General features: G+C 45.0%; 1 protein-coding gene across 2 annotated transcripts in view; it reads right to left on the bottom strand.

Moving 5' to 3' along the window:
• Positions 1–23,653, bottom strand: part of adck1 (aarF domain containing kinase 1) — a 567,777-nt gene that overhangs the window by 167,921 nt on the left and 376,203 nt on the right. The gene's annotated exons all lie outside the window — the stretch shown is intronic.

Raw genomic sequence — 23,653 nt, 5'->3', positions numbered from 1 at the left:
AATAATTAAAAGGCAGCACTCCAATCGCACAACCCCTTAACTCCAGGCAATGTCATGGCAGAGGCTTACAGATCCTCTGCGTTCACCATCAGCACTCTCCACTCTTGGGTACATCGTCCGTTAAATACTGACCTCGGTACATGCCTTTGAGCGTTAGGAAGGAGGCAGAGCAGGGAGAAGGTGAGGCTCAGAGAGATTCCATTGGTTTGGGCAGATAGTTGTCAAAGCTTACCTGCACCCTCCTAGGGCTATATAAACAGCAGATCCAGTATTAACAATGGTGTCTAATTATGATGAATATAGAACAGTACCACACAGGAACAGGCCCCTCGGCCAACTAGTTAAACTAACTATGTCTAATAACACTAATCCCTTCTGCCTGCACATAGTCCATATCTCTCCATTCCCTGCACATTCATGTGAGCCTCTTAAACACCTCTATCGTATCTGCCTCCACCACCGCCCCTGGCAGTGCATTCCAGGCACCCACCACTCTGTGTGAAAATCTTGCCCCACACATCTCCTTTGAACTTCCTTCCCCCCCCCCACCTTAAATGCATGCACTCTAGTATTAGACCTCTCGACCTTGTGAAAAAGATACCAGCTGTCTACCCTATCTATGCCTCTCACAATGTTATAAACTTCTATCAGGTCTCCCCTCAGCCTCTGCCATTCCACAGAACACAACCCAAGTTTGTCCAACTTCTCCTTATAGCACCTGCCCTCTAATCCAGGTGGTCTAGAGGCAGGTGCTCTAGATGAACCCTTTCATAAAATCAAGACTTACAGAAATCAGGATTTACGAATCAAGATTTACAAAGGAGTTCAGAATGGGAACAATAGATCTAACTTTACTGGGGTTATAATGGACACAGTGGCAATCAGATCAGCAGTGTGGAAGCCCATGTCTGACTTGCCTTCAGGACCAGGGCCAATGTGCATGTGACCACCCTACGAATGTTGATCCAAGACTTGTGTCTGTTTCTGACCCAGGTTATTAAATCTGTGTGCCTTGGTCATGGCTTCAGTGACTGATATTTCCAACCCTTGAGCAGCCTGGCCAATGGTCATTAGAAGTGACCACCTCTCTCCAGCAGGAGGTGATATTGTCCAGCCCTCCCCCCCCCCTCCCACCCCCACCCTCATCAAGAGCATCTGGAAGCATATCCCAAGCTGTGAGGCAGATGAAGAGTCAATCCCATTGCTCTGGATATGGAATCATATACCGGCCACAGCAGGTAACAGTGGCAAATTTCCTTCTTCTATGGATAATTGGGAATCAGATGGGTTTTCAAACACTAGTCTCACAGTTTCCATGGGCACCATTAATGACTTTAGCTCACTGAGATTTAGGTCCACAGTTTCCATGATGAGACTTTAACTCCTATTTCAGAATTTTCAGCCCAGTGCGTTGGATTAACTGTCAGGTAATTTAACCACTGCACCACCTTGTCACACAATCCCTGTGGCCACACCAGCTGGTGAGCTGCTAACTCTGATCACCTGACTCCTCACATCTGTCCACATAAAGTAGCCACTTACAAAATACTCCAACAGAGGCGAGGGGTGAAAGGTGGGAGGGATGGGGGCGGTTTATGGACCAAATGTCAGGAGTCTAAGCAAGCAGATGCAAGAAATAAGGATTCTTTTCTCTGTTGTAAAACACATGCACTCATCCAGGACTCCTGCTCAGATCAGCCTCTCAGTTCAGTCAGGTTTAATACCAAGATACTGCCTAATGTTATTTCTAATGTAAATTAATTTTGAACAGGTCATTCATTGATCATTTCAGGAGCCTAGCTCAGACTTTATTGGCGGCATTATACACGGCACATGCTCTTAGGGAGGTTGCTTTTCCTTCTTATCTCTCTAAGTAGCTGAATCTTTGAGTGCTGAAGAACCCTGAATTAGCAGTGTAATTGTGCCTAAATTCGTTCATTTCCGAAAGCATTTAGTCCAAAAGGACACCCCGGACTGGAGATTCGAAATGATCCAGATGTTCCATCAGGTGTTCAACCTGCAATGTTCCTGACCCCAGAATTTTGGCTTTGAGCCCCTCCCCAGGGACCTGACTCCACTGCAGTGCTCAGTGAGTGCTGCAAAGCCAGAGCTGGAGTTCAGCTGGACGTTAAGTGATCCCAGAGCCTGTCCCTGGAAGGTGCTCCTCGTGTCCTAGTCAACCAACAGCAGGTGAAAGGCAGGATTATCTGCTGGATACTGGGAGGCTGGAGGACCCAGAACTAGTAGGTGCTCTCTGAGGAGAAATGGGCAACCACTACTGAGATGAAGAGACTTTACTCACAGGGTTGCAAAACTTTGGAATTCTCCTGCCTGGAGGGCCATTGGTTCTCAGTCGTCAGGTACATTCAATGCCTAAATCATAGAGATTCTCAATAGAAAGGGGATCAAAGGATATGGGGATCAGGAGGGAGAGTGGATGTAAGATCTGAAGTAAGGATGATCGCTGATGATGGCACAATGTTCAGCACCATTAGCGACTCCTCAGATAATGAAGCAGTCAACATCCAAGCAGCAAGACCTGGATAATATTGAGGCCTAGGCTGATAGGTGGCAAGTAACATTCGGTCACCGACTTCAATTCCACATCCCACTTCCATACTGACGTGTCTATCCATGGCCTCTTCTACTGACTTGGTGAGGCCAGGTGCAGGTTGGAGGAACAACACCTTGTATTCCGCCTTGGGAGTCTCCAACCTGATGGCCTCAACATCGATTTCTCTAACTTCCGGTAACCCCACCCCTTTGTCTCTCCCCCCCCCCCTTTGTCTTCCCTTCTTCCTGTGGCTCCCTTCCCCCGCCTTGATGACCTGCCCATCTCCTCTTCTCCCCTCCCCCATCCTTTATTCCATGGTCCACTGCCCTCTCCTACCGGATTCCTCGTTCTTCAGCCCTCGGCCTCTTCTACCTATCACCTCTCAGCTTCTCGCTTCTTCTCCCCCTTCCCCACCCACTACCTTCCCCCTCTCACCTGGACTCGCCCACCACCTGGACTCGCCTAACCCCTACCTGTGTGTGCTCCTCCCCCTCCCCCCACCTTCTTATTCTGGCTTCTGCCCTCTTCCTTTCCAGTCCTGATGAAGGGTCTCGGCCCAAAACGTCGACCGTTTATTTCCCTCCATGGATGCTGCCTGACCTGCTGAGTTCCTCCAGCACTTTGTGTGTATTGCTCCAGATTCCTGCATCTGCAGAATTTCCTGTGTCTCTCTGACGCCACATGAATGCGAGACAATGACAATATCCAACAAGAGAAAATCCAGCTATCACCCTCTGACTTTCAATGGCACTACCATCACTGAACACCCCACTCGCAATTCCCTGGGGGTTGCCACTGACCAGAAACTGAACTGGAATAGCCATATGTTCAAGTGGCTACAAGGGTCGGTCAGAGGTTAGGAATCCTGTGGCGAGAAACTCACCTCCTAACTCCCCAGAGCCTGTCCACCATCTCCAAGGCTCAAGTCAGGAGTGTGATGGAGCACTCTCCACTTGCCTGGATGAGTGCAGTTTCAACAACACTCAAGAAGCTCGACACCACAGGGGACAGAGCAGCCTGCTTGGTAGGCACCCCATCCACAACCATTCACCTATTCCACCACCGACACACATTAGAAGCAGTTGTACCATCTACAAGACGACTGCAGCAACCCACCAAGACCTCTTAGCACTTTCTAAACTGAAGAATTATACCAGCTAGAAGGACAAAGGCGGCAAATGCAGGGGAACACCACCACCAAGAAGTTGCCCTCCAAGCCACACACCATCCTCACTTGGAAATATGTCGCCGTTCCTTCACCATCACTGGGTCAAAATCCTGGAACTTGCTCCCAAACAGTATTGTGGGTACACCCACACCTCAAGGACTGCAGCAGTTCAAGAAGGCAGCTCACCACCACCTTCTCAAGGGCAATTAAGAGTGGGCAATTAAACGCTGACTCAGCCAGCGAAGCCAACATCCCTTCGATGAATAAAAAAATGTACGATCAGCCACAATCTCACTGATTGGTGGAGCAGGCAACAAGAGCCAAAAGGTCTTCTACTTTCTCTAAAGCTGTTAGTTAGCTACTTGTGTGAGATCTTGCTGTGCAAAACTTTGGCTGCTGCTTTTGCCTGAAGTGTTAATGAATAGCGAGTTCACTTCAGAAGCTATGAAATGTTCTGGAGCACCTGGAGGAGATGATAACACAAGTGGTTGTGAGTGCCACAATGGAAATCAATTCTCCGCATCTTGGACATGTTGATATAGAGCAAAAATAATTTTAACAGGGGTGTTAAAGGGAGGAACAGGGAACGAAAGGCCAGGTACAGCCAGAAAAACCAGTGACCGTGCAGATGTGAGAGATTCCTCGCAATCAGAAATGGAAAGACATCCCACACACATGAAAGAAGATGAATGAACTTATAGTGCTGGACACATGCTGTATGGCATTTCAATTCATTTACAGTATCTGGGCATTGCTGGCAAGAGCACAAGAATGTTGGAGGAGGAGTGGTGGGCCACTTGGTCCCTTAAAGCCTGCCTCGCCATTCAATATGATCATGGCTGATCTACCCCAGGTCTCAACTTCTCTTCTCTGCCACATCCTCAGAGCCCTCAGTTCCTCAATCTTTCAAATATTTATCAACCTCAAGTATATCTACTGATCTGGCCTCCACCACAATTCCAGAGATTCACTACCCTCTTGAAAGAAGAATGCATTACCCTCTGAGAGAAGAAGATTCTGATACCCGGTGCCTTATTTTGTAGCTATATCCCCCTGTTCTTTACTCTCCCACTAGTAGAAACATCTCAGCATTTCCCCTGTCAGGACCTCTTAGAATCTTATATATGTGTGAAGTTCAGAAGGATCCAGATGTTCTAGTGCATGAATCACAAAAAGTTAACAGGCAGGTCCAACAAGTAGTTAGGAAGGCCAATGGAATGTTTGTCTCTATTGTGAAGGGTTTGGAGTTTTAGAATAGGGAGGTTTTGTTACAGTTGTACAGGGTATTGGTGAGGACACACCTGGAATACCGAGCACAGTTTTAGTTCCCTTAACTAAATAAGGATATGGAAGCACTGGAGGCTGTCCAAAGGAGAGTGAGCAGGCTAATTCCTGGGAAGAGAGGGTTGGCCTATCGAGAGAGGCTGGACAGTTTGGGTCTGTATTCCTTGGAGTTTATAAGAATAAAGGGTGACCTTTCTCTGGATTCTAGCATCTGTGGTTGCTTGTGCCCCGTCTCTAGGATTTTATATGTTTGAATAAGATTTGACTGCAAGAGTAAAGTTGTCTTACTACAGTAATATAAGACATTGATTGGTATTAGTATTGGTTTATTATTATCACATGTACCGAGGTACAGTGAAAAACTTGTCTTGCATACCGCTCATACAGATCAATTCATTACACAGTGCATTGAGGTAGTACAAGGGAAAACAATACAGAATGCAGAATCAAGTGTAACAGCTGTAGAGAAAGTGCAGTGCAGGTAGACAATAAGGTGCAAGGTCATAGCGAGGTAGATTGTGAGGTCAAGGGTCCATCTTATCATACTAGGGAACCATTCAATAGTCTGATAATAGTGGGATAGAAGCTGTACTTGAGCCTAGTGTTACGTGCTTTCAGGCTTTTGTATCTTCTGCCCAATGGGAGAGGGGAGAAGAGAGAATGACTGGGGTTGGTGGGGTCTTTGATTATGTTGGCTGCTTCACCGAGGCAACGAGAAGGAGGGGGGACTGGTTTCCGTGATGTGACCACACAGGGAGTACTGTGTACAATTTTGGTCTCTTCACTAAAAAAAAGAATATATTTACTATAGAAGGTGTGCAGTGAAAATTCACCAGACTGGTTCCCGAGATGACGGATCTGTCATACAAAGAATGATTGAGTAGGCTAAACCTCTTCTGAGTTTAGAATGAGAGGTGAATTGAAGTGTACAAAATTCTTAGAGTTGTCAACAGGGTGGGTACAGAGAGAATGTTTCACCTGGTTAAGGAGTCTAGAAGCAGTCTCAAAATAAGGAGATCAGCCATGATCTTGTTGAGTGGCAGAGCAGGCACCAGGAGCCAAACTCCCGCTTCTACTTCTTATAATTGTTGTGCTCCCTGATCTCAGCTATGTAAAAGTGAGTGACACTAGTATATATGTACCAGGTTAAATAGCCTTGGTAAGCATTTGTTAGTATAAAATATATGTCCACGTATTAAAGATTGATTCTGCTGTAGTTGCAATGACAAGGTCAGGCACAAGTAATACTGAGAACTAATGAGCACTTGTGTGGAATGTCCAGACTGCAATAAACAATCTAAGACATCAAAGACACGTACAACAAATGGCAGCAGCTAAACTCACCACTTAGCAAGCTTCTGTGTCAACAGCAAACATACAAAATGTGATGTTATATGGTACCCACATATCTCTACATAATTAAATCTATAAAGTACACGACACACTAGTGCTTCTACAGAACCTCAATCTTGTCTCTCTGAGGATAAAGTAGGCTATTAAGATCAGACACTAAAGGAGCCTTGGTGTGTGCGTGTGGGTATCTGTATCAGAAGGCATTTACCAGAATGTTTCCAAGGATGAAGAATTTCATCCATAACATTGGACGAGAAAAGCCAGAGTATGTATAATTTCTTGTGTCTCAGGTATGTACAAGAGTGTGAGTATACCTTTAAGAACTGAGAGGTATGCATTGTTGTAGCAGGCAATGCTTTTTTGAAGGAGTTACGGCCTTCAGTGAAGGATGTTCTACTGCTGGCTCTGCCCCTTACCCGATTATGCAAGCAACAACACAAAAGGGCCTAGACTGGCACTGAGTTTGGGGTGTGCTGCTCGAAGGAGCAGCAAGACAGTGCTCCAGCTTGAAGGGGAACAGCATCCTCACAGCAGTGACAATGACAGGTAGGGTGGGTACGTACGAGTGGAAAGGCAAGTGATATTGTCAAGGTCTGGGACGGAACAGAGAACAGAGAATCATGAGAAGACAAAGGTGACATCTTGTGGGTGGCAGGGTCAGCGACATGAGATGAGTCAACTTGTATCATGAACTACAGACAGGGTCTCACGCAAGGACAGTGAAAACCTTAAAGGGATATTTTAATCTGGCACGTGCAGCCTAGAAGAAATGGTTGCCAAACACACGGTCAGGCTGAAGACACTGGTGGGAAGATGTCATTTCCAGTAGACTTTAGAGTGGGTGTTGTAAGATCGCTATGTTTGTGGACTGCCAAATGAAAGAATTCAGGTGAAACCATTTAACATGGAGGACATAATGTTCAAGAGAGCTTGCAGAATGGACAACAGTATGGAAGTAATGCTTAAAAATATGAGAGATTTTGCTCAGCTCATTATTTTCAGGTGAACCAGGGAACAAGCCCACAGGAATAGTATTGTTGGTGTGGTCGTCTTCTTCACACCCAAGTCCAGTCGATGACACAAGTGGGTTCAGCAGGAAACCAGAAGGTAAAATGAGTGTAAAAGGCAGGGAGACTTTATGTCGTGTGGGTGTATAGGCTTTGTCATAGATGTTATGGGAACTGCCTAGCCTCAAGTTCCCACTGAAGATGGCCTGGTACTATAATTGTCACAGGGTTGGGCATATTGCACACTGGTGCAAGCTCCTGAAGAAGGTAACTTCCAGTTAAGGAAGTGGTTTGTGTTTGTCTAGGTCACAATGGGGCATTGCTCTTGAACAGTTCAACCTGGGTACAGTACACCTGGTAGACTCTGAAAATGGGAAATGTTTAATGATTTCTATTGTTCAGGATGGTGATTAGAATTCTGCATTTAAGGCCATTTTGTTGACTAAGGAAGTAACCATAATGATGTCCAATGATACTGTGGCAAGTCGGTCTTTTGTAGACCAGGATATGACAGAATCAGAATTATTATCATTGACAAATGTCGTGAAATTTGTTCATTTGCGGTAGCAGTATAGTCCAAGAGATAAAAATTACTGTAAGTTACAAATATAAATGATGCGGAAGAGGAATAATGAGGTGGTGTTCATGGGTTCATGGACTGTTCAGAAATCTGATGATGGAGGGGAAGAAGTTGTTCCTAAAACATTGAGTGTGGGTCTTCAGGTTCCTGTACCTCCTCCCCAATGGTAGTAACGAGAGGAGAGCATGCCCCAGATGGCGAGGGTCCTTAATGATGGATGCCGTCTTCTTGAGGCACCTCCTGTTGAAGATGACCTCAGTGGCGGGGAGGGTTGTGCCCATGATGGATCTGGCTGAGTCTATAACCCTCTGAAGCCACTTGCGATCCTGTGCATTAGAGCCTCTACACCAGGCCAAAGAGTCTTTGGTGACATACCAAATCTCTTCAAACTCCAAATGAAGTAAAGTCGCTGGCGTGCCTTCTTCGTGACTGCATCAATGTGTTGGGCCCAAGATAGATCCTCTGAGATGTTGATATCCAGGAACTTGAAGCTGCTCACCCTTTCCAACGCTGACCCCTCAATGAGGACTGGTGTGTGTTCTCCCGACCTCTCCTTCCTGAAGTCCACAATCAGTTCCTTGGTCTTGCTGATATTGAGTGCGAGGTTGTTGTTGCGACACCACTCAACCAGCCGATCTATCTCACTCCTGTACACCTCCTCATCGCCATCTGAGATTCTGCCCACAACAGTGGTGTCATCAGTGAATTTATAGATGGCATTTGAGTTGTGCCTAGCCACACGGTTGTAAACGTAGAGAGAATAGAGCAGTGGGCTAAGCACGCATCCTTGAGGTGACCCTGTGTTGATAGTCAGCGAGGAGGAGATGTTACTACCAATCCGCACTGACTGTGGTCTCCTGATGAGGAAGTCGAGGAGCTAGTTGCAAAGGAAGGTACAGAAGCCAAGGTTTTGAAGTTTGTTGATTAGTATTGAGGGGATGATGGTGTTGAACGCCGAGCTGTAATCAATAAACAGCAGCCTAACATATGTTTTGCTGACGTCTAGGTCCTCCAAAGCAGAGTGGCGAGCCATTGAGATTGTGTCCACTGTAGATCTGTTGTGGCAGTAGGCAAATTGCAGCAGGTCCAGGTCCTTGCTCAGGCAGGAGTTAATTCTAGCCATGACCAATCTCTCAAAGCATTTCATCACAGTAGATGTGAGTGCTACTGGGCAATATCTGAAAGAGTTTAACCTCTCTGCACTGAGGCAGAGCAAAAGAGTTTTGGCCACACAAGATGAAAGCCTCCTCTGAGAAGGTGAACTATTGGGTTTCCAGTTGGGACAGATGTCTCCAACAAATATGGGAATGGACCAGATCAACTCACTGGGAGTGAGGGACTGTACTTTTGAAAGGATCATGGCTGCGAGGACAGAAGGCATTGATGACAGGAATGATTGCAGAGGCTAGAGAAACAAATGACTGCAGATGCTGGAATCTAGATGAAAAACACTGTGATGCTGGAGGAACTCAGCAGGCCAGGCAGCATCCGTGGAGAAAAGCAGGCGGTCAATGTTTCAGGTCAGGACCCTTCTTCAGGACTGAAGATAGGAAAAGGGAAAGCCCGATATATAGTAGGGAAACGCAGAGCAGTGATAGGTGGATAAAAGAGGGGAGGTGGGGTAGGCACAAGGTGGTGATAGGTAGATGCAAGTAAGAGATAGTGATAGGTAGGTGCAAGGGAGGAGGGGAGAGCAGATCCACCGAGGGATGGATCAAATGTAAGGAGAGAAAGGAAAAAAAGGGGTAGAAACGAGAGAGAGGCTGGGAAAGGGAAGAAGAGAAGAAGCACGGTGGGGGGGGGGGGGGTGTGGGGAAGAGGGGTGGGGATTACTTAAAGTGGGAGAATTCAATGTTCATGCCGTTAGGCTGCAAGGTTCCAAGACAGAAAATGAGGTGCTGTTCCTCCAGTTGATTGCAGAGGTTGCTATAAGCTCGCAAAGCTCACCTGCAGAGCAAATTAACAAGCTGGTCAGAAAAAGCCAGGGTGAGGTGTTCCAGAGGAGTCTGGGGCTGCTGAAAGACAACCCAATGTCAGCCTTTGATTCAAAGTCATTGACTGGACCTTTCTCAACTTCACGACTTCTCAGAACAATAGGATTGTTTATAAGCACTGAAGCAAGCAGTTAGGAGGAAGAGTCCTGAACCTATGAACAGTATAAAAGAGCAATTCACAGAAGCTGTGCCATTACAAGAGTCCTCAAATAAGGTGAGGAGTAAAAGTCTGCAGCAAGTGATCATTGATTACATCTGGAGAAGATGAGACTACAAGAAAAACAGTGTTAACATCTCAAGTCGATAACCTTTTCATCAGAACATCGACCTGAAACATTAACTCTGTTTCTGTCTCCACGGATGCTGCCTAACCTGAAGAGTATCCCCAGATTTTTCTGTTTCTGTTTCAGATATCCACATCTGCAGTCTTTTGATTTATGACAGCAAGACTTTTTATTTGCAGAATTCCTGACAGGCTTGAATCATGCACAAATTAAGTCGGATGTTTTAAGGGAGGATTACAATGCATTGTGGAGACAGTCCAAAAGCTTTGTGAAGACCCTGTGCAGATGTCAGAGCAGGCATGGCCTTTTAATGTCAGCCAAATACAGAGTTCAGCAAGTCAGGCTGAGGGTAATCATGGCAGAGTTAAAAGCCTTGGAGATGGTCCAGAGAGGTAGAATCAGAAGAGATGACTTTGTAGCTTCAAAATGGATAGCAGAAAAAAGGAAAGATCCAGTGTCCAAGACAGTGTGAAAACAGAGACACAAATATGTAGAAGTGACCAGAGACATGGCAACCAGTAATGTAAGGTGATTAGAGGAAGGTATAAGGGGGATGTCAGGGGTAAGTTTTTTACACAGAGAATGGTGGGTGCGTGGAACGCACTGCCGGCAGAGATTGTGAGGGCAGATACATTAGGGACACTTAAGAGACTCTTAGATAGACACATGAATGATAGAAAAATAGGGGGCTATGTGGGAGGGAAGGGTTAGATAGATCTCGGAGCAGGATAAAATGTCGGCACAACATTGTGGGCCAAAGGGCCTGTACTGTGCTGTAGTGTTCTACGTTCTATATAACTGCACAGACTGTAGCAGTTGATAAAAGTCATTAGATTCTGCGTTAAGTTTTATGTGAACAGTTTGGTGTGTTCAAGTGACACCAGGAAGATGGTGGTCAAGAACATATAATACAAAATATTTGGAGTTATGAAAACATTTACAGTCCCGCCCTGGGTTACAAATGCCTGACCTATGGACACCCTGTATATATGAATGAACTCCTATATTATTAAATTCAAAGGAGAACTAGCCTTGGGGAAAAAAACCTGTTTACATGTAACCTACCTGCAGCAATCAGATACCATTGTCTCTTAAGAACACACAGTTTCACCACGAGAGGCCACTTAAGAGAGTTGCTTCGGAAACTGACAAGTAATCGCTTCTATTGATACTTGTGCAACAATACTCCGTTAAACAATACTTCTGATACTTCAAGGTTATTAAAACCAGCCACTGAGCCTCAGACTTTCTGAGTCTGTACCATTGTAATTAGGCAGGGGAAGACAGTAAGTAACTGTTCATGTTAATTGGCTTTCATTAATGCCATTCATTACAGTACTGTGCAGGTATGGTTACTGTATCAAGTGATCTTGTGTATTTTCCTACTTATGGACAAAATCAGCTTGTGGACGGCTGTAAAAATGGAACCTGGAGACAGCCTTTATGCTGAAACAACAAATGTGGCAGCAAATGTGTATGTGGCTTATCTGGAGAAGTGATCCACTGGAATTATCAACATCTGAAGTACATATTTTAGAGATACCAAAATTCTGCTTACAGTGAAGTGGGCAGTGAACAAAGAGGCCAAGAAACTGAGTGAATTTGTAGTTGGTTTCTACTTAACAGAGTATATTGCTGTCAGTAGTTAACTGATCATATGATTTGATCAGTTTACATGGGTTTATAGTTCTTTTCATGGGAGACACAATTTATAAGAGTGTAAGTCCTGATGCAGGGTTTCGACCTGAAATGTCAACAACTCCTTTTCTCCCACAGAAGCTGCTTGACCCACTGAGTTCTTCCAGCAGATTGTTTGTTGTTATGAGAGTATAAGTGTACCTTTAGGAACTTAGTATAGCATGTGGTAAATTTCTGAGGTATTGTGAACCAGATACTGCCGTTAATTGAGAGCTCTTTCTTTCAAATCGGGACATTCAGTTGATAGATCTGCCTGTGTTAACCACTTACAGAAGCAGCAACACAAACAGTCTACACATTCTGCATCAGTGTTGTGTCTCATAGGGGCAAAGAAGATTTGAAGGGAGATATCACTGAAACATACAAGGTCGTGAAGGATTTAAATAGGTAAATAAAAGGAAGCTGTCCCCTTAAGTAGAGGATTTAAGGACCCAGGGAATCAAATTTTGTTTGGTAAAAGACATGGGAGATGTGAGAATGATATTTTTCATTCAGATTGGTTATGATCTGTAACTGACTACCTCTAGGGGCGGAAGCAGAATCAACCAGGGCTTTTGAAGGGGAACGCAAACAGACAATGCTGGAAACACTTAGCAGATCAGGCAGCATCTGTGGAGAGAGAAACACTCCCACAGATGCTGCCTGACCTGCCGTGTGTTTCCAGCATTTTCTGTTTTCAGTTCAGATTTCCAGGATCTGCAGGGTTTTTTTTACTTTCAAAGGGGAATTGGAAAGGCAGTAGATTAGACTGATGGCTGGGATGGTGGAACTGCTGCATGAGGAGAGACTAGGTCGACTAGCTTTGTATTGGTATTGGTATTGAATTCACTAGAGTTCAGAAGAATGACAGGGGATCGACTTGAAACCTACAATATCCCAAAAAAGTTAGACAAACTGGATGCAAGGAGAGTGTTTCCCCTGGCAGGGGTGTCTAGAACCAGGGGTCACAATCTCAGAGTATGGGGCTCGATGAAGAATTTGGGACTGCGAGGAAGAAAAATTTCTTCGCTCAGATGCTGGTGAACATGAAGAATTTGTTAGCACGGAAGGAAGTGGAGGCCAAGTCACAGAATACATTTAAGATGGAGATATATAAATTTCTAAATGCATTGTCTAATCTCATAAAGGGATTGTCTTGTATTATCTTTCTGAAATAACTATGAGTATTAATCAGAGTTTTCAATGTTTCCCAGTCCTCCGATTTGAATTCAAGATAAAGGCTCTACAAAAATGTATAATACCGGCAGACAATAGCAATAGGAACATGTGACAAAATCCTATATAAAGAGGTGAAAGCTTTTAATAGAGGTGGCACTTCCGGCTCCTGAAGCACCGTGATTGACAACCCTCTCAATGTTTTAGGCAGGCTTGGACATAGGGAACAATGGGTCTCACTAATGCAAAAATCACTCGGCGTTATCAATTACAGAGCTCCCTCAAACAAATCTCTATAGGCCACACTGTTACAGAGGGAGCACTGCTATGCCAGCAGAGATATTTTTCAGGGAAGCTTAGATTAGGGACTCGCTTGTCTCCTCCAAGCACAAGCCCTGGGTAACCAACCTCCCCTCCATGGACTCTGTCTACACTTCTCACTGCCTCAGTTAAACAGCCAGCATAATCAAAGACCCCACCCATCCTGGTCATTCTCTCTTCCCTTCCTCCCATTGTGCAGAAGATACAAAAGCCTGAAAGCACGCACCACCAGGCTCAAGGACAGCTCTATCCCGCTGTTATAAGACTATTGAATGGTTCCCTAGTATGATAAGATGGACTCTTGACCTCACAATCTACCTCGTTGTGACCTTGCACCTTACTGTCTACCTGCATTGCACTTTCTTTGTACTGTAATACTTTATTCTGCACTCTGTTATTGTTTTACATTGTATTACCTCAAAGCACTGTTGTAATGAATTGATCCGTATGAACGGTATGCAAGACAAGTTTTTCACTGTCCCTCGGTACATGTGACAATAATAAACCAATTTACTAATTTAAGACAGCACAAATAAAATGTCAATTGCTTTGTGGGATGATTGCCCACAAAACTGCAACACTTCATTGGATGCAAATTACTCAGGGATTCATTGAATAAACACAAGCTTTAATCTTATGTCCACCCCCAAGACTGTGTGTCTTTAAGTATGTTCAACAAGGTGCAGAACGATGAAGCTCATGAGAGCAGCCAGCTGGCGTTGAACACAAGAGTTAACCAGTCATTGCACCAGTTTACTGAGGAATTGTTCTTGGCAAAGGACAAAATGATGAATGGTCAGCAAAGGAGCTGGTGTTAGTATCCTGGTTACAGCTGACACTATGACACCTGACACTATTGCGACTGACACAAATATAGTTGATTCCTTTTATAACAGTCACAGCAACACTTAATATAACAGCTGCCACCTAATACAACAATTGGCACTGTTACAACTGCCACACGTACAGCTTGAGCCATGGTTGACACCACTGCAGCAGAAACTATTTTCGTTTGTTCATGAGGTGTGGACATCACTGGCAAAATCAGAATTTATTGTCCAACTCTACAGTCCTTTGAACTGAGTGGTCTGCTGATCCCTTTCAGAAAACATTTGAGTCAACCTTAACGAGGGGTCTGGAGCCACATGTAGGCTGGACTGGCAGCTTTCATTCCCTGAAAACATTTGTAAACTAGATGGGTTTTACAATAATCTGGTTATTTCATGATCACCATTACTGATACCATGTACTTACATTTCCAAATTTATGTAAATCCTGAATTTTACTTCTCTAAATGCTATGAAATTTGACAACCAATCCTCCAACTGACATTACAGTTCACTCTTTTACAGTTGAGACAATAGCTGACGTTACAAAAACTGGCACAGCAGTTGAGACTACAACAGCTGAAACAACAGTTGATCCATTACAGCTGAGGGAACAGTCAATCCTTGTAGCTGAGATTACAGTTGGTATTATTACCACTGTTGATACAGTTGAGAGTGTTACAGCTGAGGCAGCAGTTAACACCACCACAGCAGATGGTATAGTTGACACCACTACAGTTGGGGCAACAGTTGACATTATTATAGTTGAGGCAGCAGTTAACACTATTACAGCTGTGACAACAGCTAGCATCAGCTGCGGTGGGTCAACGGTTGTCTCAGCTGTAATAGTGTTAACTGTTGCCTTAACTGTAATAATGTCACTGTTCCCTCATCTGTAGTAGTGTCAACTGTAGCATCAGCTGTGGTGGTTCATTCATTCACAGAACATAGAGCACTACAGCACAGGAACTGTGGTGTCAGCTGTAACACTCTCAACTGTAGCATCAGTGGTAATAATATCAACTGTAATCTCAGCTACAAATTGACGTCATTACAGCTGTGACAACAGCTGACCCTATCCCAGCTATGAGAACAGTTGACACGATTATATATTGTGACGAGTCTGGCACAATTCCCATTCTGGGCTGGGATAGTCAGCTTGTATTAAAGAAAGCAACTAGTCATGTCATCGGATGTCAAGACACAACATTCTGCATTCTTAGACATGGTGTTGCCAACTAGAAATATAGGAAACATTCAGATGCTGGGTTATCGGAGTTTTACTGTGCTGAACTGCTAAACCCTTACGGTGGTGTCCAACAGCTTCAGTGACAGACCAAGACGGCAGTGAGAAAAGCATTTGTCACATGCTTCACACTCTTCTCTGAAGCACCTCTTCCACACAGGCTCTGATGTACCCTGCAAGATCCCACAAAGAAACTGTCATCCGTTTCTCCACAAGTGGGTAATGTCGCATGGAGGGAAATGTCAGCCAGGACATCCTGAAAATTCAGGGTTCTTCTCTGATTGGTGCAGTTGGATTGCTTATATCCCCCTTTACTTAGAGGCTAAATGATGGCACCCATGAATCTCTTTGCCTTCAGTTATCTCATTTTAAGAACCTATGGTAGACTGAGTAAAGCAGTGCTGGACTCGGCCAGTTCCATCACGGGTACAGCTCTCCCCACCATCCAGGACATCTCAGGCAGTCTCAGGAAGGCGATATCCATACAGATGACTGCCAGAAACCTGGTATAAAAGCAGAAAATGGACACAACCCTCCCCACCATCGAGGACATCTTGCCATTGGTATTGGTATTGGTTTATTATCGTCACTTGTACTGAGGTACAAAGAAAAGCTTTGTCTTACAAACCGATCGTACAGGTCAATTCATTACACAGTTCTACAAGAGGCAGTGCCTTAAGAAGTCAGCATCCATCATCAGGGACCCCCACCACCTGGACCATGCCCTTTTTTCATTGCTGCCATCAGGCAGGAGGTACAGGAGCCTGAAGACCCACATCTCAAGGTTCAACAACAGCTTCTTCCTCACTGCCATTAGGTTCTTGAACCGACTGGAGAAACCCTAACACTGCCTTGGACTATATATATTTTTCTCTCTCTCAATCTTACACTGGTGTCATTATGTTCATTTTGTTGTTTGTTTTGGATATGTGTTTGTTATGTACCATTTATGTTAATTTAAGTTCATGTTAACTTATGTTTGTCCTCGTCTTGTAATGTACTGTGCTGCTGCTGCAAAAAGTTAATTTTCATAATATTTATACCTTGTGTATGTGTGCCACTGACAACAATAAACTTGAGTTGAGTTATTTATTTATTTTGGTGACTTATTAGCAATTTTTATATCTTGCATTGTACTGCTGCTGCAAAACAACAAATTTCATGTATAAATTTTTTTATAAGTTGTTATATAAGTTTTAATTAGGAATAGTGGGGGATGCAGGCATGTAACGTCAGCAGGTAAGGCGCGGGCAGCTTAAGAAGCAAACCGCCATATGCAGCGGGCAGCGTCGGAGCGGGCAGCTGAGTGAGAGGGAGCAGAATGGTTGGGCTTTGGCTCAAGGGGCTTAGGTGTAAAGGGGCAAGGTGGGTGTGAGTATCTGGTAAGTAGGTAAAGGTAAGGTTTTACCTGTTATCTTTTTATAAATTTTTAAGTAGGAAAAACTAGGGGGAAAAAAAAAGAATTAGTTCAGATGGAGGATATGGTGGTGTGCTGCAGCTGCTTGATGTGGGAGCCTGTGGACCTTGCTGCGGTCCACGATGGCCACATCTTCAGTAAGTGCTTGAGGCTGGAGGAACTTCAGCTCAAACTTGATGAGCCGGAGTTACAGCTTCAAACACTGCACAGCATCAGGGAGGGGGAGAGTTATGTAGATACTGTACATCAGGAGACGGTCACCCCCCTTAGAGCAGGTACTTCTGGAAGTCCAGGAAGTAGATGGAGGGGTGACTGTCAGGGGAGAGAAAAAGAAAAAGAAAACGAACAGGCAGATAGAGCAGAGGACCCCGGAGGCTGTTCCCCTCAGTAACAGGTTTTCCACTTTGGAAGCTGTTGAGGGGGATGACCTGCTGGGACCTAGCAGCAGTAGCCAGGTGTATGGCACTGGGACCGGTCCTGCTGCTCAGGAGGGAAGGGAGGAGAAGAGGAAGGCAGTAGTGATAGGGGACTCAATAGTCAGGGAAACAGATAGGAGGTTCTGTGGCAGTGAGCATGAATCCCGGATGGTATGTTGCTTCCCAGGTGCCAGGGTCCGGGATGTCACTGATCGGGTCCACAGGATTCTAGAGCGGGAGGGAGAACAACCAGAAGTCGTGGTTCATGTTGGTACCAACGACATAGGTAGGAAGAGGGATGAGGTCCTGAAAAGTGAGTTTAGCGAGCTAGGCAGAAGGCTGAAGAACAGGACCTCAAGGGTAGCGATCTCGGGATTGCTGCCAGTGCCACACGATAGTGAAGGGGGGAATAGGAGGAGATGGCAAATAAATGCGTGGCTGAGAAGTTGATGCAGGAGGGAGGGTTTTAGATTTTTGGATCGTAGGGATATCTTCTGGGGAAGGTGGGACCTGTACAGAGAGGATGGGTTACACCCGAACCTGAGGAGGGCCAATATCCTTGCAGCCAGGTTTGCTAGGGTGGTTCAGGAGGGTTTAAACTAGATTGCAAGGGGGAAGGGAACTGGAGGAGTAGGTCAGAGGAACAAGGGGATGGGAAAAAGTCAGATCTGACAGGTAGACAGGCTTTGGGGAAGGAGAAGCAGAGAACAGGCTATAAAAGTAGTAAGGTGGATGGGCTAAAGTGCATTTACTTAAATGCAAGAAGCATCGGGAATAAAGGAGATGAACTGAGAGCTTGGATAAGTACATGGGACTACGATATTGTGGCTGTTACAGAGACATGGCTGACATCAGGGCAGGAGTGGATATTGAATATTCCTGGTTTTCAGTGTTTTAAAAGGGATGGGGAGGGGGGGGGAGAAGAGGAGGAGGAGTGGCGATACTGGTCAGGTACACTGTTACAGCTGCAGAAAGGGTGGATAATGTAGAAGGATCCTCTCTAGAGTCAATATGGGTGGAAGTTAGGAACAAGAAAGGAGCAGTTACCCTCCTGGGAGTATTCTGTAGGCCCCCCGGTAGCAGTAGGGATACTGAGGAGCAGATTGGGAGGCAGTTTTTGGAAAGATGCGAAAATAACAGGGTTATTATAATGGGAGACTTCAACGTTCCAAATATTGATTGGCACCTACTTAGTGCCAAAGGTTTAGATGGGGCGCAGTTTGTTAAGTGTGTCCAGGACGGAATCCTGACACAGTATGTTGACAGGCCGACTAGAGGGAATGCCATATTAGATCTAGTTTTAGGTAATGAACCAGGACAAGTGACAGATCTGTCGGTGGGTGAGCATTTGGGGGACAGTGACCATTGCTCCATAACCTTTAAAATTGTCATGGACTGAGATAGGAGCAAAGAGGATGGGAAGATATTTAATTGGGGAAAGGCGAATTATGAGGCTATAAGGTGAGAACTTGGGAGTGTAAATTGGGATGACATTTTTGAAGGGAAATGTACAAGGAAGATGTGGTCGATGTTCAGGGATCTCTTGCAGGATGTTAGGGATTTGTCCCGGTGAGGCAGAGAAGGAATGGCAGGGAGAAGGAACCGTGGGTGACGAGAGAGGTGGAATAACTAGTTAGGAAGGTGGAATAACTAGTTACATAAGGTGTAAGCAGTAAGGATCGGACAGGGCTCGTGAGGAATATAGAGTAGCAAGGAAGGAACTTAAGAAAGGGCTGAGGAGAGCGAGAAGGGGACATGAAAAGGCTTTGGCGAGTAGGGTTAAGGAGAATCCCAAGGCTTTTTTCTCCTAGGTGAAGAGCAGAAGGATGGCTAGAGTAAAGGTAGGTCTGATTAAAGACAAAGGTGGGAGGATGTGCCTGGAAGCTGTGGAAGTGGGTGAGGTTCTCAATGAATACTTCTCCAGTATTCACCAAGGAGAGGGTCTTGATGATGCTGAGGACAGTGTTGGTAAGGGTAATGTTCTAGAGTATGTAGATATCAAGAGAGAGGATGTGTTGGAGTTGTTAGAAAATATTAGGACGGATAAGTCCCCGAGGCCTGACAGAATATTCCCCAGGCTGCTTTGTGAGGCGAAGGAGGAGATTGTTGAACCGTTGGTTAGGATCTTTGAGTCCTTGTTGTCCATGGGGATGGTACCGGAGGATTGGAGGGTGGCGAATGTTGTCCCCTTATTCAAAAAAGGTAGTAGGGATAGTCCAGGGAATTACAGACCAGTGAGCCTTACGTCTGTGGTGGGCAAGCTGTTGGAAAGGATTCTAAGAGATAGGATCTATGAGCATTTAGAGAAGCATGGACTGATTAGGGACAGCCAGCATGGCTTTGTGAAGGGAAGATCTTGCCTCACAAGCCTGATAGGGTTCTTTGAGCAGGTGACCAGGAAGATTGATGAGGGTAGTGCAGTGGATGTGGTCTACATGGATTTTAGTAAGGCATTTGATAAGGTTCCACATGGTAGGCTTCTTCAGAAGGTCAGAGGCCAAGGCATCCAGGGACACTTGGCCGTGTAGATTCAGAATTGGCTTGCCTGTAGAAAGCAGAGGTTTGTGGTGGAGGGAGTGCATTCAGATTGGAGGGCTGTGACTAGTGGTGTCCCACAGGGATCGGTTCTGGGACCTCTATTTTTTGTGATATTTATTAATGACAGATGAGGGGGTGGAAGGCTGGGTTAGCAAGTTTGCAGATGACAGAAAGATCGGTGGTGTTGTGAATAGTGTGGAGGGCTGTCAAAGCTTACAGAGGGATATTGATAGGATGCAGAGCTGGGCTGTCAAGTGGCAGATGGAGTTCAATCCGGAGAAGTGTGAAGCAGTACACTTTGGAAGGACAAACTCCAAGGCGGAGTACAAGGTAAATGGCAGGATTCTGGGCAGTGTAGAGGAGCAGAGAGACCTGGGGGTTCATATTCACATCACTGAAAGTCGCCTCACAGGTAGATAGGGTAGTTAAGAAAGCTTATGGGATGTTAGTTTTCATAAGTCGGGGGATCGAGTTGAAGAGCTGCGAAGTGATGATGCAGCTTTACAAAACTCTGGTTAGGTCACACTTACGAGTACTGTGTCCAGTTCTGGTCGCCTCATTATAGGAAGGATGTGGAGGCATTGGAAGGGGTGCAGAGGAGATTTACCAGGATGCTGCCTGGATTAGAGAGTATGGATTATGAGGAGAGACTAAAGGAGCTAGGGCTTTACTCATTGGAGGGAAGGAGGATGAGGGGAGACATGATAGAGGTATACAAGATATTAAGAGGAATAGATAGAGTGGACAGCCAACGCCTCTTTCCCAGGGCACCAATGCTCAAAACAAGAGGACATGGCTTTAAGGTAATGGGTGGGAAGCTCAAGGGAGATGTCAGAGGGAGGTTTTCACCCAGAGAGTGTTGGTGCATGGAATGCGCTGCCTGGGGTGGTGGTGGAGGCTGATACATTGGTCAAGTTCAAGAGGTTGTTAGATAAGCATATGGAGGAATTTAAGTTAGAGGGATATGTGGGAGGAAGGGGTTAGACAGTCTTAGGTGTGGTTTGAAGGGCAGCACAACGTGGTGGGCCGAAGGGCCTGTATTGTGCTGTATTGTTCTATGGTTCTATGACATGTGTCAGTGATAATAAACCTGATTCTGATTCTGAAATTCTCAGCAAGTCAGGCAACCAGTGTGCAGAGAGAAGCAGGGTTCATATTTCAGATCAGTGCCTGCAAACAGTTGAAGGCCTTGCAACAACAATCTGCATTTATATAGTACATTTAACATGCCAAAGCATCCTAAGGCAGTTACAGAAGTATTATCAAACAATCTTTGAGATATTATGGAAGATGAGCCAAAACTCTTAAGAATTCTGGCCCTTGGAGAGCATCCTAAAGAGGAAAGAGAGGATTGGGGGAGAGTTCCAGAACTGAGAGCCTTAATAACCATTGGTGGTAATGTGATTAAACTTAGGAATGCACGACGTGTCAGCACAGGAGAAGTCCTGATATCTCTTCGTTGTCTATAGGGCTGGAGATGAGTACAAATGCAGGGCCAGGGAAGTCATAACAAGGCCAGAGAAAGATTTGAAAATCAAATTGGAGAGATAACATTAAGATGCACACCCAGATGCACACCCACGCCCAGACACCCAGAGTTGGTCTCCCTCTCTGAAGAATGCCGAAGGTGCCTGGATTTTCCAGTAATAATACTCAAGTCCCAAATATAATCAGAGGATGTGATGAGCTACAAAGCATGGAGCCTTAACTTTGAGCGGGCCACTAACATCTTGAGATGGGATAGAATTAAATCATAAAATCATAGAGAGAGATACAGTATGGAAACTGGCCCTTCAGCCCACTGACTCCGTGCTAACAATCAACCACCCATTAATTCAACTTTTTTAAATTCTCCCCACATTCCCATCAACTCCCCCCAAGATTCTGCCACTCACCTACACACTAGAGGCAATTTACAGTGTCCAGTTGACCTATCAACCCACACGCCTTTGGGATGTGGGAGGGGACCGGAGCACCCGGAGGAAACCCATGCAGTCACAGAGAGAGTGTGCAAACTCCACACAGACAGCACACGAGATCAGGATTAAACCCAGGTCCCTGGCGCTTTGAGGCAGCAGCTCAACCAGCTGTGCTACTATGCCGCTCTGAAGCTGTAGTGATGGACTGACGTTTAACAGCCCACCAGGAACTGGGAGACTCAAACAATGGCTGTAACTGATGTAAGATCCTTCAAGGCTTTGACTAGAAGGCAGTGAACGGACAATAATTCAGAACACTCAAAGCAATGGCAGAGACAGTCTGGGAACAAGGTGAGAAGTGTTAGGTCTAACAAATGTAAATTAAAGCGGAAGATTTAAACCTTTCTTACAAAACAAGGATGGAGTAAATTCTCACTTGTACCATTTTGTGTCAGTGAGAAATATGAGAAAAATGAAAAGATAAATATTAAAATAATATTGGTTAAGTCTAGAATTATTGACCTCGAAATGAATTGTGATATGCACTTCCTCCTATTACAGTTGATCACTTTCAGTTCTTGACAGAGGTCACAGTGGGAGTGTTGTGGCCTGCTAATAAATCACATCTTGCCCTCTTTTATTTCACCAATATGATGGGTCGCTCAGTGTAGGAGCTGGTTAGAATGAAAGAAGATAAAGTGCCAAGATGGTGACAAGTTCATGCCTGTGGAATACAAAAAGATGATCAAGGGCATCTCTAACTGCCAGAACAGATTGTACAATTATTCCCGCAGTCCAACTATGTGTCCAGAATGTCTGTGAAAGTAAAGCAGCCAGTGGGTGTTGCCTGCCTTGATGGGTTGACTGATTGCTGTCAAGTCTGAGAGGAATGTCGATCACAGGGGAGCGGCAACCTGTGTATGGCAGGGGATCGGCAGAACACAGGCCCCCTGTGAGTGGGTTAACAGAAGGAAGCTGGGTTTATACAATGTCATTCATTACCTCAGGATGCCCCAAGGTGCATTCGAGCCAATGAAGTATCACCCTTGAGGTCAAGTCACTCTTGTAATGTTGGAAAAACCCTAACACGACCTCAGACTATATCTCCTTTTCTCTCTCTTAGTCTTGTGCTAGTGTTGTTATGTTTATTTTGTTTATTTTTGCGGATGTGGAAGTTGTGTATAATTTATGTTAATTTAAGATTATGTTAGCTTATGTTTGTCATGTTGGTAATGTACTGTACTGCTGCAAAAAGCTGATTTTCATGGCATTAATACCTTGTGTATGTGTGCTTGTGACGACAATAAACCTGAACTTGCACTTGAAATACAGCAGCCAAGTCGTGCTCAGTTAAGGTCCACCATCATTTTTGGATAAATATTCACCTCGGGAAACTCAGGATGGTCAGGGCAAAATTGCAATTATAGCATGAACTGGGGCCCAACTTACTTCATACAGTGGTCCGTGTGGAATCTTTCAACATAATCCCCTGCCCCTTTCTCTCTCATCCTGTCAGAAAAATCTTTATTTCTGAAAATTAAATAGTCGCAGATGTTGAAAACACCCAGCAAGTCAGGCAGCACCTGTTGCAAAAGAAATTGAGTCAACGCTTATGACCTCACGATCTACCTTGTTGTGACCTTGCACCTTATTGCACTGCACTTTCTCTGTAGCTGTGACACTTTACTCTGTTCTGTTATTGTTCTTACCTGTACTACATCAAAGCACTCTGTACTAACCCAATGTAACTGCACTGTGTAATGAATTGACCTGTATGATCGGTATGTAAGTCAAGTTTTTCACTGTACCTCCGTACAAGTAACAATAATAAACCAATACCGATACTTTGCCTGAGAAGAGTCTTCAACCAGAAACCCCTTGCTCAGATGTTG

This window comes from Pristis pectinata, chromosome 1 (genome assembly GCF_009764475.1).
Source record: "Pristis pectinata isolate sPriPec2 chromosome 1, sPriPec2.1.pri, whole genome shotgun sequence".
Lineage (NCBI taxonomy): Eukaryota > Metazoa > Chordata > Chondrichthyes > Rhinopristiformes > Pristidae > Pristis > Pristis pectinata.
Note: the sequence above shows the minus strand (reverse complement) of the source record. Positions and strands in the feature narration are given on the sequence as shown.